General features: G+C 40.0%; 1 long non-coding RNA gene across 2 annotated transcripts; it reads right to left on the bottom strand.

Annotated features, from left to right (window-relative positions):
- Positions 1–315: 315 nt before the first annotated feature.
- Positions 316–1,243, bottom strand: LOC109703818. 2 transcript variants are annotated; one of them, XR_002214024.1, is made up of 3 exons: positions 1,211–1,243; positions 720–951; positions 316–603 (listed from the first exon to the last, which is right to left on the bottom strand). It is a non-coding gene; the product is annotated as an uncharacterized LOC109703818 (long non-coding RNA). The 2 variants fall into 2 exon arrangements; XR_002214023.1 differs by having other exon boundaries at positions 720–954; positions 1,211–1,238.
- Positions 1,244–17,973: the final 16,730 nt, after the last annotated feature.

The following is a 17,973-nucleotide window of genomic DNA, read 5'->3' as shown; positions in this document are numbered from 1 at the left end:
AGTGCCGCTTGTAGGCGAGCCTACCTCTACAACGTGTGCGATGAGGCACGATGGCACAAAGTCCATTGTTCACATGTCACAATTTTCATATTTTCGATGCAAAGTTCTGAACCCTCGATCCTCTGATCGGAATGTCAATACACAAATAGTAACAAAAGCTAGTATCCACTAGATTGCAAACATGTAAGGGTAAAGCTAAATCACATAGCATTATAATCTTTCCACTAGTATGGCACTATCAACATAGTCATGAGCATGTCATAGTTCTCTATATTAGAGTCAGGAGAATGTCATTGTTCTCTACTTTAAAGTGCATCCTACACTTGTTCATAAATCATTCAACTAAATTGAATATAAAGGTAAAGACTTTCATGGATAAGTGTCCTCTACTTTATGGAGACGTTACTTCGAATATGTTCGACATTATGATGACGAATGTCAAGCCCTTAATCAATCACATAAGCACAATTATAAGACTCTTTCTATAATACATATAGAACATAGGGGAGTTTCACTTGCTCTGGTTAGGTCCGACCCACCTAGTATTAGGCTCCAACTATCCACACGAAGTCCCACAAACGTCTCAACGAAGCCCCAAAGCTGCTGAAAAACAAACGTTAAGATCGGATTAGATCTACGGCCGAAATGTCCGATTTCGGCTCAAATCACATCTCGTATCAAATAGCAACATAAATCGCTGTTTTGGTTCACTTTAGTACCTCCAAATAAGTCTCTAAAGGCTTCCCAAAGCCAACCAAGGATGACCCAAAGGTCGGTTGAAGTCCCGCTGCGATCAACACCAACACGACATCAAAATCATCGTATTTTAGCAAATATAGTCGAAATCTTGCGAATTCAGTTTTCTAACTGAAATCCCTGCTTACCTCAGGTTAGAATACCTTCCAGACCAGCTTCTAAGGGTACAAATTCAGTTCAACGAAGCCCAAAGACCTGCTGCGAAGAAATAATGCCCAAATTGCATCAATTCGCGCAAATAAGTGTATTAGTTCCAATTTAGCCTCATAATTGGCTAATTATTCCAATTAAGCTTCCAAGTAGCTTATCCCTGGTCTAAGGAGATTCATTCACAGCTAAATAACCCATATATGCATGCTGAAATCTCAGGTTAAAACAGTTGGAAGCAAAAACATGAAATCAATACTCAACTCGACTACTAACGCGTCGATAACGGAAAAATCAAGTTATATACCTTCTCAAGCTTGCAACCAGCTCCTTACTGGTCCAGGGCTGCAAAAAATCCCTCCAAAACACTCTCTTGCACGTGCACAAAGGTGCTGCGACGCTCGCAACCAGCGAAGAACGCGCGCGGCGACGAAAACGAGCGAAATCGGCGAATTCGATGTAGAGAGAGAAAAACCCTAGAGAGAGAGAGAAGAAGGGAAAAGAAGCTTTCTCAGAGCTCTTGCATACTCCACTGAAGTCCCAGAGTCGTGCTGGGATCAAATAGGTAGGGATCAAGTGTGAAATTACCAAACTAGCCTTGCTGCCACGAATCTGCCAGCTTGTACCGGTACAAGGTGATGGCTGTACCGGTACAGCAAGCAGAAAATGCTGATTTTCGCAGATCAATGCAATTTCTCACATTTAACATTCCAATCATCCTCTAACTTATCCAAAAACTTGTTCTAACCTTTTAAAACATGTAGGAGTGATCCACACACCATTCCACATACTCGAACTCCGCAATTTGCAAAAGTTCAGTGTATTACAACACTAGCTCTAGTGTTCTTTCATCACTTTATGTTGCAAACTCATGCAATCACATTCTTTACATTTCTTTTACTTTTGCCATCTTTAGCATTCTCGTTCTTTACATTTCTTGTTCTTTACCTTTCTTGTTCTCTACATTTCTCGTTCTTATTGCCACACTTTACTTTAACTTTAAACATGGTCATTTTCATTATTCTTTACATCACTTTGGTTCTTTGGCTCACACTAACTCTAGTGTCACTTTACTTTACGTTTCGAATGCCACTCGATCTATGTCATTGTGTCACTCTGTTCTTTTGCTCACTTTGGGTGCTCACTTTTCTCTCATGCACACACATAGGGTTTTCGACATCACATAGTTCTCATTCATCATATTATGCTAGTTGTACTCACAATCATGCATCATTACGTTTTCATCGTTACTTTACCCTAAAATGCATGCAACAAGGTATATACATATGCTCAATTGAATGACTGTCACGCCCCGGGACCGATGCCAATTTGGCCCGACCCGAGCACGTCAAACAGACGCCGAACGGACAGAGTTTCCCCTATCCGCCCAAGGCTCATCACATGTACATTTTCATCAATAGAGNTGTACCGGTACAGCAAGCAGAAAAAGGCTGATTTTCGCCAGTTTGATGCAATCCTCACTTTTAACATTCCAAGCATCCTCTAACTTATCCAAAAACTTGTTCTAACCTTTTAAAACATGTAGGAGTGATCCACACACCATTCCACATACTCGAACTCCGCAATTTGCAAAAGTTCAGTGTATTACAGGCGCACGCAATTTGGGCTGTCTGGCAAGAAAGTCAGCACGAGATCTAGGCGCCCACAACTTTTGACGGCTCGAATCCAGAAAAACGGCGCATGTCAGAAAAGTTGTCCCTCGAGATCTGGGCGCCCACAACTTTTGACGGATGTCAGAAAAGTTGTTCCTCGAGATCTGGGCGCCCACAATTTCTGACAGCCCAAATCAAGAGGAGGCGGCGCGTGTCAAAAAAGCTGCTCCTCGTGTTTTGTGCGCCCACAACTTTTGATGGCCCAAACATATAAAGTCAAGAAAAGCGGCGCACGTGGTCCAACAGGCAGCTGGCGTGTACAACTTCTGGGCGCCCGGAAACAGGTTTAGGACGCCGGAAAGTACAACCGACAAAGGTTGCCCGAGGCTATAAATAGATGGTATTGAGGCCTTTCTCAGTAGCAACTTGATAGTTCATTTGAGCAAAAAAAATTTCAGTGATCTTAACACTCTTAGCTCTCAATTCTCTCTCTAAACTTGAGTGAAATTTGTAGTGAGATTTAATCTTGTAAAAAGAGAGAAAAGTAAAGTCTTGAAGTTTGAAAGAAGAAGGAGTTGGTGTGAAGGCTTGGTGCTTGCCCGCAAAAGCATCATCTAGTGGAGATCCAACATTCTCGAGTGTTGAGAAGTTGGCGAGGACGTAGGCAAAGTGCCGAACCTCGAAACAAATTGATCGTGTGCTTTTCGAGTCTGCATTTCTTTTATTTGCATCGGTTTTTAATTTGCTTGATTATTTGGATTTTTATTTTAGAAACCTAATTCACCCCCCCCTCTTAGGTTGCCATTTTGATCCTCACAGCTTTCATTTTCTATTATGAACAAAATCACGTGTAAAAGTCATTTTTTATATATAAGTTTATTCACACTAAAATTAATCAAGTACATCATATATTACCATAAAGACCTCCGCAATGGTCCCTGACACAGTATCTGATGCCTCTTCACCAGCTTCGGTCTCACTGATCTTCAAAGGATGCCGCTGCTTTCTTCTATAATGGCGAGTTATACGACGTTCGCCCGGCGTAAAATCAGGGGACATTTTCTTTTGTTTTCTTTCACGCCCTTTAAGCCGTTCAATTCTTGAAGGAATGTCCCTCATTACAGTTTCGCCAACATCAACTCTCTATTGGCTGCTTTCTTCAACCGCTGTGCCTGGTCACCTTAAGGTGGATCAACACCGGCTCCGGCTCCGCCTTCTGTACCAGCGGCTGTGGTAGCGCTAGATAGTGGCGCTTCCAGCTTGGCATTTTTTTCCGTTAACATCGCATTCTCCTCCTCCAAAATCTTATTCCGATCTTCTAGTTTATTTACAGCTCGCTTCAATTTATTCAATAAGGAGCTGATTTTATTGATACTTTTACCGCCAGCAGCTGTTGCCACGGGGGCCACTGCCTGTACACCTTTGAGAGAAATGTACCAAAGGACAATATCACAATTTAACAAAAAAACTCAAACCAAATAATATTTTCTACTAACTAAATTCAACAATGCCTGCCCCGGCAGGCTACCACGTAACGTACGGTTCAAATTGAAATATCATCAGGGCGGTCGGTAAATGTGGGTACAACCTGCTATAAAGATAAATTTATTTAATAAGTATTATAAGAAAATTTTATAAAACTACATTCATTACATAAATGATTACCTCTACAGGAGTATAGCTCTGCAGCTTTTTTAGTAGCTTCTCGTAACTCCTATAGGTTGTTGAACCCTTCTATTTTCTCATCCGAGGGATAGCCTTGTCTCCGTCGAAATTACCCAACTCCTTTATATGCTCGTAAGCTCAACTCTGCAAGTTTATCATGATTTAACAATATTATTATCATAAAAAAATGTGCAAAAGAAATTATATTGACATACTAATTTATGATATTACTTATCAGAAATGCTATTGTACAGCCGTCGATATAGCCGCCAACTCTTTCTTTGCCGCTATTTCGACGCTTCACACGTGGGGAGGCTCTGGAGATCAAACTTACAAAATAATTACATACAGCATGATCCCAGGCATATTCCCCTATTCCATGTACATCATCTATATATCTATATAGTGCTTTCGGCACATTGTAGTGGCTGGTAGGAAAGAGGATGGTCGCAAATACGTATAATATAAATATACGCACAAAATCAGATGCCATCTTCTCTCCATTCTAACAGCAAGACTGTACAAAATATGTCGTAATTTGGACCTATCGACATGTCGATAGTCACCATTGAAGTATTTATCAAGAGTGCTCGATTTTACACTCTTCTTCTACCATTCTATTGGTTCCCCTTGTGCTGACAGCCCTACCAAAATGGAGATTTCCTCTGGAATAAGGGGAAGAAAGGTTTCTTCAATTCTAATACCTCTTATCTATTCTTCCCAAAAATTGAGGAGGGATTCGACTAACACAAGATCTTGCTTAATTGGAGGCAAGTCGAGATAAGAAAAGAATGGAGTGGTCTTCAGAAGTGCCATCTGTTCATCGGACATAACATCACGTAACGCTGGGCTAGTTGTCTGAATTCTGCCCACAGTCTTCGACAACTCTGAAACACACATTGTGGTGTGCAGATGAACTGGGTAACATCTGCCCACAACAATCTCGATGGTCGGCCTTTTAGCTTTGGATGGCCTTTGTTCTTTTCTCTACAGAATGCGAAGATGTGCCTTGACCACTTGTAGTGGCCTTCTTGCCCGACCGGCTTGACGACTTCACTCTAGTGGAAACCATATTTTCAGTTGCAATTTATTCAGCACAAGTCAACACATAACTTCATTCTGAAAGTAACTAGAAAATAAATTAATTATGTTCATCCTATGAATGCAGAATATGTACAGTTTGACACTATTATGACATAATAGAACACTCTTATCATATTTTAATTTTTGTTGCATTAAATGCGAACATATAAATTTTGTGCATAATAGAACATCTATTAATTGCAAAAATAATATATACATGCAGTGTATAATAGAACATGTATTAATTGGAATAAAGAACATATGCATGCAGTGCATACTAGAATAGTGTTATGACGTTTTTATAGTTACTTTGTTGCACCGCTTGGAATAGAAAATATTATTTGTACACTTATACGAAATTTACAAGACTGATCTTACAAAATACCTGCAACACTATCCAAAAAAATTCTACATGTACGACACAAAATTAAACCTTAAAAAATCTTCTACTAAAGCATAATAGGGTAAGATTGCAATGTATACATGTTCGCAATCGTAAACCTGATAAGAGTATTCTATTAAGCTATAAGAGTGCTCTACTATGACAAAAGAGTATTCTATTAACCTCTAAAAATATTCTATTATGGTATAAAAGTGTTCACAACCCTAAAACTAATGGGAGTGTTCTATTAAGCTTTAAGAATGTTCTATTAAGGCATAAGAGGGTAAGATTATAATGCATACATGTTCGCAACTGTAAACCTGATAAAAGTGTCTTATTAAGCTCTAAGGTATCGTTTGGTTCGGGGATAAGCAAAAAGTGGCTATTCCAGGGATAGATATAAATTGAGGTATAAGCGGGAATTAAATCAATTTTGCGTTTGGATGAAAATTGGCCTATTCTTGGGATTAAAAAAAATAGCGTTTGGTTAGGTACGATAGAATAAGGAAGATAGTGAATTTTTATAAATAAAAAATAATCATATTATCCTCTTATTATATTGAAATTTAAATTTTTAAATTTCAAACTTTAAATTTAAGATTAAATTTAAATTTAATAAATATAAAATATCAAATTTTAAATTTCAAAATTAAAATATCAAAATTAAAATTTATAATTTATAATTTATAATTTAAAATTATAAACTTTAATTTTGAGATTATAAATTATAAATTTTAAAAATTTAAAATTTTAATTTTTAAATTTTTAAAATAAGAATAGGGGTGGGAACAATTAATAAAAATAATTTATTATAATAAATTTATAGATTTTTTTAAAAATTCTACTTAAACTTAAATTTAATAAAAAGAATTTATTATAATACTTAAATATAATTTATTATAAATTTTATTATAATATTTAAATATAAATAATATGTATTAATATAGTATAATTAATAATTTTATAATAAAAATAATGTATTATAATATATAATATATTATATTTATATATACTTTAGTTTTAATTTAATTTATAATTTTAATTAAGTTTGAAATTAAGCATTGGAATAGCGCTATTCCACCAAAATGGTGGAATAGCAAATTCCTTGCTATCCCGGGATAACCGGGAATAGCAAGGTTTGACCGGGATAAAATATCCCGGCCAGTTTTCATTTCGTTTGGCGGAATAGCGGGGATAACTTTCGTTATCCCCGCTTATCCCCCCAACCAAACGGGGCCTAAGAGTTCTACTATGACAAAAGAATGTTCACAACCGTAAATCTATTAAGAGTGTTTTATTAACCCTTACAAGTGTTCTATTATGGCATAAAAGTGTTCACAATCCTAAAGCTAATAGGACTTTCATTACGTCCTAAAAATATTCTATTATGCCATAAGAGGGTAAGATTGCAACGCATACATGTTTGGAAGCATAAAAATGAAAAGAGTGTTCTATTAAACTGTAAGAATATTTTTTTATGGCATAAGAGTGTCAGATTGTCAAGCATACATGTTCGTAAATACAAATTTTATAAGAGTATTCTACTAAAAGTGTTCTAATATTGCATAAGAGTTTAAAGATTGCAACGCATATATGTTCCCAAGCATAAGAATGATAAGAGTGTTCTATTAAGCTGTAAGAGTATTCTTTTATGGCATAAAAGTGTCAGATTGTCAAGCATACATGTTCGCAAACACAAAAACCATAAGAGTGTTCTACTAAGAGTGTTCTATTATCGCATAAGAATTTAAAATTGCAACGCATATATGTTCGGAAGCACAAAGTGATAAAAGTGTTCTTATAAGCTCTAAGAGTGTTCTTTTATGGCATAAGAGTGTCATATTGCAACGTATACATGTTCGCAACCAACTGTACATATACAAATACAAACAAATTAATCATTAATATGAATATACAAGTATGCTATTTCGTTTCAAGCAGTGTAGTAAACCAACTCATAAAACCATATAGCACCGTTCTACCAATCCATAAGAGAATATACTAGTAACCGTAAACATGTTTTTTATACCTTTTTGCTATTCAAAGGAAATCAAATTTTACCCTAAACACTAATTTGTATATTTGGAATGAATACAGTTTTCTATCATAAACCAAGCAAAATTTTATGAAATGCATGAAATATATGTGTGTTACTGTGGAAGCATCTTCTAAACCCTAAACCCTAATTCTAATCGTAAACCCTTTATTTTTAAAAATACAACAAAAAAATATAATATACCAGCAGTGTTTTAAAATAAAATGAATTAGCTAGTCGGTGACGAAATCTGAAGCACGCAAAGACAAACCGAAGTTGCAACCCTAAACTCTCAAAATATAAATTTAATATTAAATTAAAAATTGAAAACAAAAGATTATATGAATTAAAATAATCCCTTATTTGAGTTGAATCCTTTGTTTCGGTTGTGGCTGATTTAGCTCCGAAATCGTTCCTAATTTCGGACGCCCACGAGTGAATGAATGCGTGACAAGTACTGGGATGGACAGGGGAGCGGTTGAGAGGCGACCTCCTACCAATGGAGAAAGGCGAGGGCGAGAGACACCGTCGAGACGGCTTGGGACACGAGCTTCTACCGAGGAAGGCAATGTGTGGAATGAGCGCCCTCCCTGCCGAACTTCTGCTCGATGGAGGGACCTGCGAGCGAGAGAGAGAGAGAGAGAGAGAGAGAGAGAGAGAGGAGAGCGCGAGAGCAAGAGAGAGGCGAGGGCGCGAGAGAGAGCGAGAAACAGAGATAGTGAGAGGTGTGCGGGAGAGAGAAGTGTAGTAGTAGGGTTTGGGTTAGCTTTAGCAAAAAATAAAAAGGGGGTTAGCTTAGAAGCTACTGTGCTAAAGAATTAATATCAGCCGTTGGACGTGAGAGTTGTAAGATATACGCCCATCCAAATATGTCCAGGTAGAGTTTTCCTTCTCATTTTTTGCCAAACTGTAATACTTTATGACACATTTGGTATGACATAGTTGTATAAATATTTCAATTCTTCTAATCTTTTTATGAGATATTTGGCTACTCCTTTCCTTTTCGTTTTCTTCGTTTGGCATCTTTCTCATCAAATAGACAGCAAAAAATGCCATGCTATTGACACTGGTAGATAAAATAGAGTTGAGGCCAAACACATAAGAATGTGCTTGTCCTTTTCTTTTCGGCGAGATTACAAGAAAATATATTATAGCTAATTCATTACTATGCAGGACGTGATTTTACTTATGCAATTAAAGGAAGTATCTTTTATCGTACTTTTTACCTGTATATAACGCAATCTTTTCGAAAATAAGTAGAGTGTATTGTCTCATTATATTTTTTTTACTGAGTGTAATTCTATTTTTTTGCAATTTTAAACAAAGCCTAAAGTGCTTGCACAAAATGCTTTTAAATAAAGCTCGTGTATAAATTAAGGCCAATATGCATAAAAAATCCACTCGTTTTGCGCTTTTGCAAAAGTGGCCACTTTTTTCGATTTTGCAGATTCGGGCCGAATTTTCAGCAAATTGACTACAATACCCTTGTACATTTTTCTCTCTTCTTTTTTTTTTCTCGTTCTTTTTTTTTTTCTTTTCCCAGAGAGCGGCGGAGGCGGTCCGCTTCGATTTTGTCCGGCGTATCCTTACCCTCGCCTGCGCACCCCGCCTTCTTTGCCTCCAACCCCGCCGAGGTCGAGTTGCGACATTTTTTTTTTCCTCTCTCTGACCCCCTCCACCGCTTCTGACGACGACGCCTATCTCACCTTCTCTTGCCCTTCTCGCCCGTTCTCTGTCCCTCATCCTTCGCCTCCTCCACCGCCTTCGACGGCGATGCCTCTCCACCGACATCGGTGTCGCAGAGGTTGCTGCGACGCCACAGCCTCGGAGCGGGGGATCTTTAGCGGCGTTGTTGTCGGCGCCGTGACCGTTGGCGGAGAGGCATGATAAAAAAAATTATTGAAGGAAGAAGAAAAAAATAAAGACAAAAAATTATATAAGAAGGAAGAAAAAGATCAAATTACACTGTTAAAATAAGATTATACTGTTTTAAAATAAATTTGTACTGTTTTAATGAAAATTGCACTATTTGATATAGAAATTACACTCTTTTGGAATGAATTTTACAATCTTTACGCTAACGTTTCACTATTTAGGAGAATTTTGCACCATTTATTTTTCTTTTTTTTTTCTCTTTCTCTTTTTCTTCTTCTTCCGCTGCTGCCACCCGCCCGCCCGGCCCGAGGTACCTTCCTATTGTTAGGAGCCTCCTCGAGCACGGCGATAGCCCTTACCGTGCCTTCGCGCGCCTCGCCGCTTGCTACGGGCCCCTCATCTCCCTCCGCCTTGGCCGCGTGACCATCGTTGTGGCCTCCTCTCCCACAGAAGGCGACGCCCTCGAGGTGGAGCAAGGCGGCGTTGCAGATGCCGTGGAAGCGGCTGAACTAGAGGGCGCGGATGCAAGGGCACCTACGTGAGAGGGCCTCCAGCGCGGGGCCGACGCCTCGGACGCTATGGTGGAGGTTGAGGGCGAGGTCCTTGAGGCCTGGGAGAGCGCTGAAGAGGGCCTCGAGGCTGGCGGGGTGATCCGAGTGTCGTCGGCGTCAACGTCGGCATCGACGTCGGGGTTGCAGACAGAAGGGTCAAGGAGGTGGAAGAGGGAGAGACGGGGGCAGTTGGTGGTGAGGGAGAGAAGGGCCCCGAAGCGAGGAGGCGGCCTCGTCGTCGGTGATTTTCGGGGCAGTTGGTGGCCCTGAAGCCCGCCGACGGGTACTTCATCGCTGTCGCCGTGAACTGCGAGGCCGCCCTCGTTGTTGGCAACCTCCGTAGCGAGGCCTACAGGAGGGCGGCGGCGCGAGCGGCCCTACGCGGTGAGGCGCTCCTGATCTCGCGGCTGGAGCACGTGGCGATGCGGCGGGACGTGCGAAGTGGGGTGCGGTCGTACGCGACCTTGGCGCTGGAGGAGACCTCGGACTAGGTGGGCGGGAGGCAGCAGCGGAAGAAGAAGAAGAAGAGAAAGAGAAAAAGAAAAGAAAAAGAAATGATGCAAAATTTTTCTAAATAGTGCAACGTTAGTCTAGAAAGTGTAAAATTTATTCCAAAAGAGTGTAATTTCTATATCAAATATTGAATTTCATTAAAATAGTGCAAATTTATTTTAAAACAGTGTGATCTTATTTTAATAGTTCAATTTCATCATTTTCTTCCTTCTTATATAATTTTTTATTTTTATTTTTTTCTTCTTCCTTCTATAATTTTTTTTGTCACGCTTTTCCACCAACGGCCACGGCGCCGGCGACGACGCCGCTAAAGGCCCCCTGCTCAAAGGCTGCAACGTCGCAGCGACCTCCGCGGCGCCGATGTCGGCGGAGAGGTATCGTCGTCGAAGGCGGCGGAGGAGGAGAAGGAAGAGGGAGAGGGAAAGGGCAAGAAGGGCGAGAGAGGGTGAGATAGGCGTCGTTGTCAGAGGCGGTGGAGGAGCGTCGAAAAGGGGAAAAAAACATCGTAGCGCGGCCTCAGTGGGGTCGGAGGCGAGAAAAGCCGGAAGGGGGGGTGCGTGGGTGAGGGTAAGGATGCATCGGACAAAACCGAAGCTGGTCGCCTCCGCCTCCGCCTCTGCCTCCGTCGCTCTATGGATAGAGAGAAAAAAAAAAACGAGAAAAGAAAAGAGTAGAGGGAAAAAGGTACAAGGTATTTTACCTTTTTGTATATCATCTTTTGTACTTGATGATTATAGTTACAGTAAAGATGTTTAAATGATATTAAATGAAAAGATTCATTTTGGTGAAATTGTGGTGTAAAAAGAAATGATGTAAAAGAGTGTAATAGAGTACGAAGTTAAATGCATGTATGTGATTCAAAAGTTAATCATTGTACTTGTATAGATGTTTAGTTTAGTACTTTCACTTTGGCTATTGCTTGCCCTCGTGCAAGTCAAGTATATTTATGTTTCCGCATGTGTAATTTATATACTTGCTCTGTACTTGTTGTTGAGTCTTGGGCGGACAGGGGAGGTGCTGTCCGTTCGGCGTCTGTTCGACGTGTCCGGACCGGCCAAAGGGATCAGTCCCAGCGCATGACAGGTATTCATTAATAAAAGACTTTCAAAATCGGCCTCGGGGCGTGATAATGTGAAAACGGCATTTCTAAATGGCGATATAGAGGAGATAGTCTATATACAACAGCCCGAAGGTTTTAGCACGGATGAAAATAATCACCTTGTTTACAGACTAAAGAAATCTATATACGAACTTAAACAAGCTTCCTGTCAGTGGTATATCAAGTTCTATAATATAATTACTACATTCGGTTTCATAGAAAATATTGTGGACTAGTGCATATACCTTTAGGTTAGTGGAAGTATATTTTCTTAGTTCTGTATGTGGATGACATTCTGTTTGCAAATAGTGATTTGAGTTTGCTTAAAGAGACCAAAGATTTTCTTTCTAAAAATTTTGAGATGAAGGATATGGGTGAAGGTTCTTATGTCATTGGTATAAAGATTCATGGAAATAGATCTCAAAGGATTTTGGGTCTATCTTAGAAAGCCTACATCGGAAGAGTTCTAGAAATGTTTAATATGACAAATTGTGCATCTACAGCTGCGCCTATTATAAAAGGCGAAAAATTCAATCAGAAACAGTGTCATCAGAATGATTTAAAACGAGAGCATATGAAGAGCATACCCTATGCCTCTGCGGTAGAGAGCTTGATCTATGCAAAGGTCTGTATCAGACCTAATATAGCTCATGCAGTAAGGATATTGGGTAGATACCAAAGCAACTACGGCCTTGATCATTGGGAAGCTGTAAAGAAGATTATGAGATATTACAAGAAACAAAGGATTATATGCTCACCTACAGACATTCTGACCATGTTGAGGTGGTTGGATATTCGGACTCTGATTTTACTGGATGTGTGGATTCTAGAAAGTCCACATCATGATATATTTTCTTACTTGCTCAAAGTGCTATATCATGGAGGAGCACTAAGCAAGATACAGTTGCTACATCTACTATGAAGGCAGAGTTCATCGCTTGCTATGAGGTTTCGTCATAGGCTTTATGGCTGAAAAATTTTATCTCGAATTTAAGAGTTGTCGACTCTATCTCAAGGCCAATTAAGATTTATTGCGACAACTATGCTGCAGTGTTCTTCGCTAAGAATAGTCGAATTACAGATCGCAGCAAACATATCGATATAAAGTAATTTGCTGTGAAAGAATACGACAAGAAGAATGTAGAAATCCAACACATTGGGACCGAGATGATGATTGCTGATCTTGTGACTAAAATATTGCCGGCAAACAAATTCAAGCATCATATTTATCATATGGGTATCTTGAGTCTATTTACAGTTTAAGTTTTTTTTTCTTATATAAAGACTTTAAAAACTATTCTTATTTGAGTAAGAATACATTTTGATTTTTGCACATATGCGTATAAAATTACCTTTGGTACATTATAGTATTTTTGTGCACTAAAGTGGAACTCTGAGTTGAATTTATAATAAGTTCATATGGTTGTAAATCATAAAGTTATTTGATTAAAAAATATGTGCTTTTGATACATAGAAGAGAGTGTTCATCTTTTGGGACATAACCGCTATGATCAAAGTATTGTGATTTTTTGGTCAAGTGGGAGATTTCGACAGTATAATTTAATTGGTACCTAATAAAATTTTTATATCGCCTATAAGGTATGAATATATCACTAGACCAAGTGGGAGAATGTTGGATGTGACCCATGTGATTTATTCAAGGCGATCTATAAAGATACAGTCAATTTATTCAAGTCGATCTATAAAGATATGGTAAATCTAACTATTAGGATGTATATAGATACGTCCTTGATGGATGGACATGATTTAACATCCTTACATTAAGTTATATATAAATATGTAATATACGGGAGTCCCGATTTAACCCTAATCCAATTTTCTGTGACGGCTCCATCTCCGGGGACAAGGGAATTAGACTCGAAACGTCCCGCTTTCTTGCAGATCGCGAATGAGGACGAATCGCGAGCAAAATTGCCGCCTACAAATCGGATACAAAAATCGAAATCATGGCAGAAGATACTATCTTAGTTTTTAATAAAGTTTCAACATAGACAACATCTAGAACAACAAAACAAGCCCAAAATATATCAAATCAAAGCCAAAATAATCAAAACAAGGGATAGAGGCAACATGTACAGTAAGTTACTGTTGGGAGCCGATTTCTTTTCTCCTTGACCTGGTAAAAGATCATCCTCGGGAAGTGTGTCGGGATACTGAACAGCTGCGAATAGTGACCCTCGAAGTTTGCGCTCTTCGACTCGATCAAGCGATTCGGCTGACGAGGGATCGGATCAGCCGAGTTCTAAAACTCTATTAAAGATTCGGTTCGGCTGGAATGAGCCAAATGTACGGATCAGCCACAAATTTGACTCGGTAGATGAGCCGAATAGGAGAAACACACACCAATTGTTCGGCTTAAAGAGCCGAATGTCTTTTCTTATATTGAATATAACTTGGGAGAACAGTACAAAGGTCGAGTGTGCCTGAGGGCATACAGACTCGGTTGGTCTACTTAAGAAATACTCCTAAGAAAAGCAGTAAATGCGGAAAAGTAAAAGTTACAAGTAGGCTACTCCTAAGAAATGCGAGGAAAATACGAAGAGAAATAAAAGTGGTCTTATGCTCACGGGGAAAAGACCCCTTTTAGGGGCGTTATTGGCCTATTTAAAGATCGCCCCTGTTAATCCGTTATTGCCTATCCCTGATCGGCCATTACTTCTATTTTTCCGGGCCACTTATAGCCGATCGAAATCGCCTGTAACTGCTTGCGGTTGCTATAACTTCCTTTAAATCACGTGGTTTAAGATTCTTTCGATGCTACTGGTGCACTGCGAATCAATAAAACTGAATGGAGTACCAGTGTACCATATGTCCGTGCCTTATTGGCTCAACAATTAGCCCCTCGACAGCTTTCGAAGTAACGCTTCGACAGCTGGCGTAATCCGAGGCACGATTACTTATCAAATTCCTGGTATGGTTTCGTTTCAACCGTCCGCTTCTTTCTATTGCTAAAATCGCTTCAATAACTAGCACGATCCGAGGCGTGGTTCTCGGTCCAATCAATTTCAAATTCTCTGTACGGTTTAGTTTCGGCCGTCCATTTCTTTTCTACGGCCCCGATCTCGCTATCTATTTTTGTCTTATATGCGGCATTAATTAGGTCATCTTAATTACCGCCGCGTATTCATCATTATAGCTGACCTCAGAACTCGTTTCAATGCGACGATTCGATGCGACAACAACCTTTTCTTCTTAGCCAAGCTTCTCATTCCCTTTTATACTCAGACCTTGTCTTCTTTGCCTTCTTTTCTCTTCGTCTTCTCCGCCTTCTTCTTCATCTCTACTTTCCAGCTTGGCCTATTTTCTTCTTCTTCTTACTTTGAATTTTCTCTTCATCCTTCAGCAATGGCGCCGCTTCCGCCTTTGCCTTCCCTTCCAACACTAGATTATACCATACTTAAACCATGCCTCACTTCAGACCCCACCAGATTCATCTTGGGTCCCTCTTTCACTGAAGACCCGACTCTGGATGACTTTCCTTATTCCAGTGACGGTCTTCCGTTGATAGCTAAATCCATTCATCTCCACTCCCGGTACCATTTCGGCTTCGACAGGAAAAAGCCTTCGAACTAGGCCAAGCGTTTCAGATGCTTACTTGACTTGGTTAGATCGAGTGGAGGCTGTCCATGGTGATTTTTGGCGAGAAGTCGGGATTTATGAAACTATTCGGCTGTCTCGGAAATCTCCTGTAGCCGACAACCTCCTTTTAGCCTCTGCTCTCTGTTTTTGGTCCTTTTGGTCCCCTATTTTCAATATTTTTCTTTTCAAAGGAAGACCTCTTACTCCAACTCTTTTCGATGTAGTCGCCATCATTGGTCTACGTCCTCATGGAGTTACACTCTTCATGGCCTACAATTCTGATGGCGTATCTGACTTTGAGGCTCATCTTGACCTCACTGACTTGGCTTATTCCAAATTTCTTCGTAAATTTGGAGGTGAATCCCCTGCTCTTGTCACTAGGAAGGAACACACAGCGTTCCTCCTATATTGGTTATGTCATAATCTCTTCTGTACTCGTTCGCAGAAGATTAATCAGGACTTCGTCCCAATCGCCGTTGGTTTGACTAACGGCGATAGATTAGCTCTTGGGCCTTATTTTCTTGCCTTTGTTTATAGGAAAATTTTTGATTCCATCAAACCACTACCCTCTGGAGATGGTGTAATGATCAGTTCGAGTTGTAGTGTTTTCAGATTTTTATAAATATTGTTGCAAATTTATTTTCCTAATTTGTGCCGAACTCCTTTGGATGTGGGTTCGGCTGCTCATTTTGATTCTTACGGGCTAGCTCTCGGTTATCCTCCGCCGCTAACATCAGGCAACCCTTCTGATTTTCTCTTTTATTTTAAAATATTTTATGAATCTCGTCCTTATTTCTCTATCTCTTGGTCTCCATTTGCTGACCGTGTCACTGGCCCGCCTTGGTTTCTAGCGGGGTATGAGGCCTTTCAAGGCGAACTGGCTTCCTCTCATGCCAGTGATATTCGGATGTTTGGTATTCTTTCCTGACTATAAGGGATTTGCATGTTGGATTAAAATCGCACTCAAAACTACTGCCCAGCACTGAGATTTATTCTCCTCAGTTCGTAGCGCGTCAATTTGGATTTACCCAAGCAGTCCCTGCTCCAGCCAAATTCTTAACGACCAATACTGCCGTTAACTGACCCCTACAAAAAGCATAGCCGAAGCTGATCGGATCTCGACTATAGAGAATCGCCTTCGGCGGTTCTTCAAACTGGTAAGCTTCGGGCCGAATTATAAAGGGGTGGTAGATTTCCGTTATACCGTTATCTGGGATCACTTTGCCGATTGCATCTTCAACTTATCCGCAACCCAGGCATACCGTCAGACCATTTACCCAATTAGTACAACTCTTGCTTATAACTATTTTCTTTTCTTTTATATAAAATTAATTTTCTGCTCACTTATCTCCCAGATACAGCGGTACCCTTTCCAGTTGATCCCGCTGCTCCATTTATACCAAAAGAAGAACTGGAAGAGATTTCTGATATTCGCTTCCTTCTTCTGTAATACACTCTGATTTTCTTTTGACTTTTCTTTTCTTAGTATACTCAACGCTTACTTTTTCTTTATTCACTCTTATCTGCAGTCAAATCCAGTTCCTCCATCGGTCCCAGCTTCAGAAAAAAGACCGATTGAACCTGAATAAACTATTCCTCCACCACCTCCAAAGCGACGTAAATCCGTCGTTAAGAAATTATATTCCCAAAGGGCCGAAAGTGCCCCTTCAGCCGAACCATCAAAGGAAAGAGCAGAAGATATGCCTTCGACTGACGTCCCAGAAAGAAGGACCGAAGTGCCAACTTCGATTGTAGATGAAGCATTGAAGGAGAGAGCCGAAGACATGCCTTCGGCTGATGTCCCAGAGGAGGGAACCAAAGTAACACCTTCGACTGCTAACCTAACACAAAGCTCTGTTTCTAACGAGCCGATTGAGATTGAGGTAAACCAATTTAGTTAGCTATACTCAATCCTTTTGTTTCTTCATCTATTTATCATTTTCTCTTAATAAAACAGTCATCTCCTGAAAGAGTCCATTTTGCTTCTTTTTTGAAGATGCAGATGGATAGGCAATTCCGCCTGCCAGGGACCGGTTGCCTCAGGCTGCCTCAACACTGCTCACTGGGGGAACCGGTCTCTCCTTCCAGGGACCGGTCCCCGAGAGTAAAAACTCTCAGGACTGTCCAAAGTTCCAGATTTCGAACTTTTCGGGTCGGGAAACATTTTACAACCCTCCACCAAGTGTGGAAAAGCTCGAAATACATCCAAACACACAAACCTCGCAATTTGCAAAGGTCCAGTGTGTTACAGACATTGTCGTCCCAACTTTCTTCTTTTTTGTCTCGGCAACAATCTTTATGTGCCGAACTTTTATCCATTGATCAATATTTTCACCAAGTTGATCATTTTAAGAAAGCTATACCTGAAATAGCGACTCCGATAACTGACACGAGCCAAGAAGATCAGCTTTTGGAAAATCAGGAATCAACTCTGTTGCAGCGGATTTCCACTCTCAAAGAGGAATTAGCTGCGGCTGAATTGACTTTGGCTCGCACCTCCAAATTGACTTTTGGAAAATCAGGGATGAAACTTCAGGAAAAACTCTCCCAACTCTATAAAGTGCATCCCTTGATGAAACGCAGAAAGAAAGCCATTGAAATTGCCCAAGCCAATCTGATAGCCGAATGGAACCAGCTCAAGGATTTATTATCTT

The sequence above is a fragment of the Ananas comosus genome, unplaced genomic scaffold, assembly GCF_001540865.1.
Source record: "Ananas comosus cultivar F153 unplaced genomic scaffold, ASM154086v1, whole genome shotgun sequence".
NCBI lineage: Eukaryota > Viridiplantae > Streptophyta > Magnoliopsida > Poales > Bromeliaceae > Ananas > Ananas comosus.
This window is presented reverse-complemented; position numbering and strand designations above follow the sequence as displayed.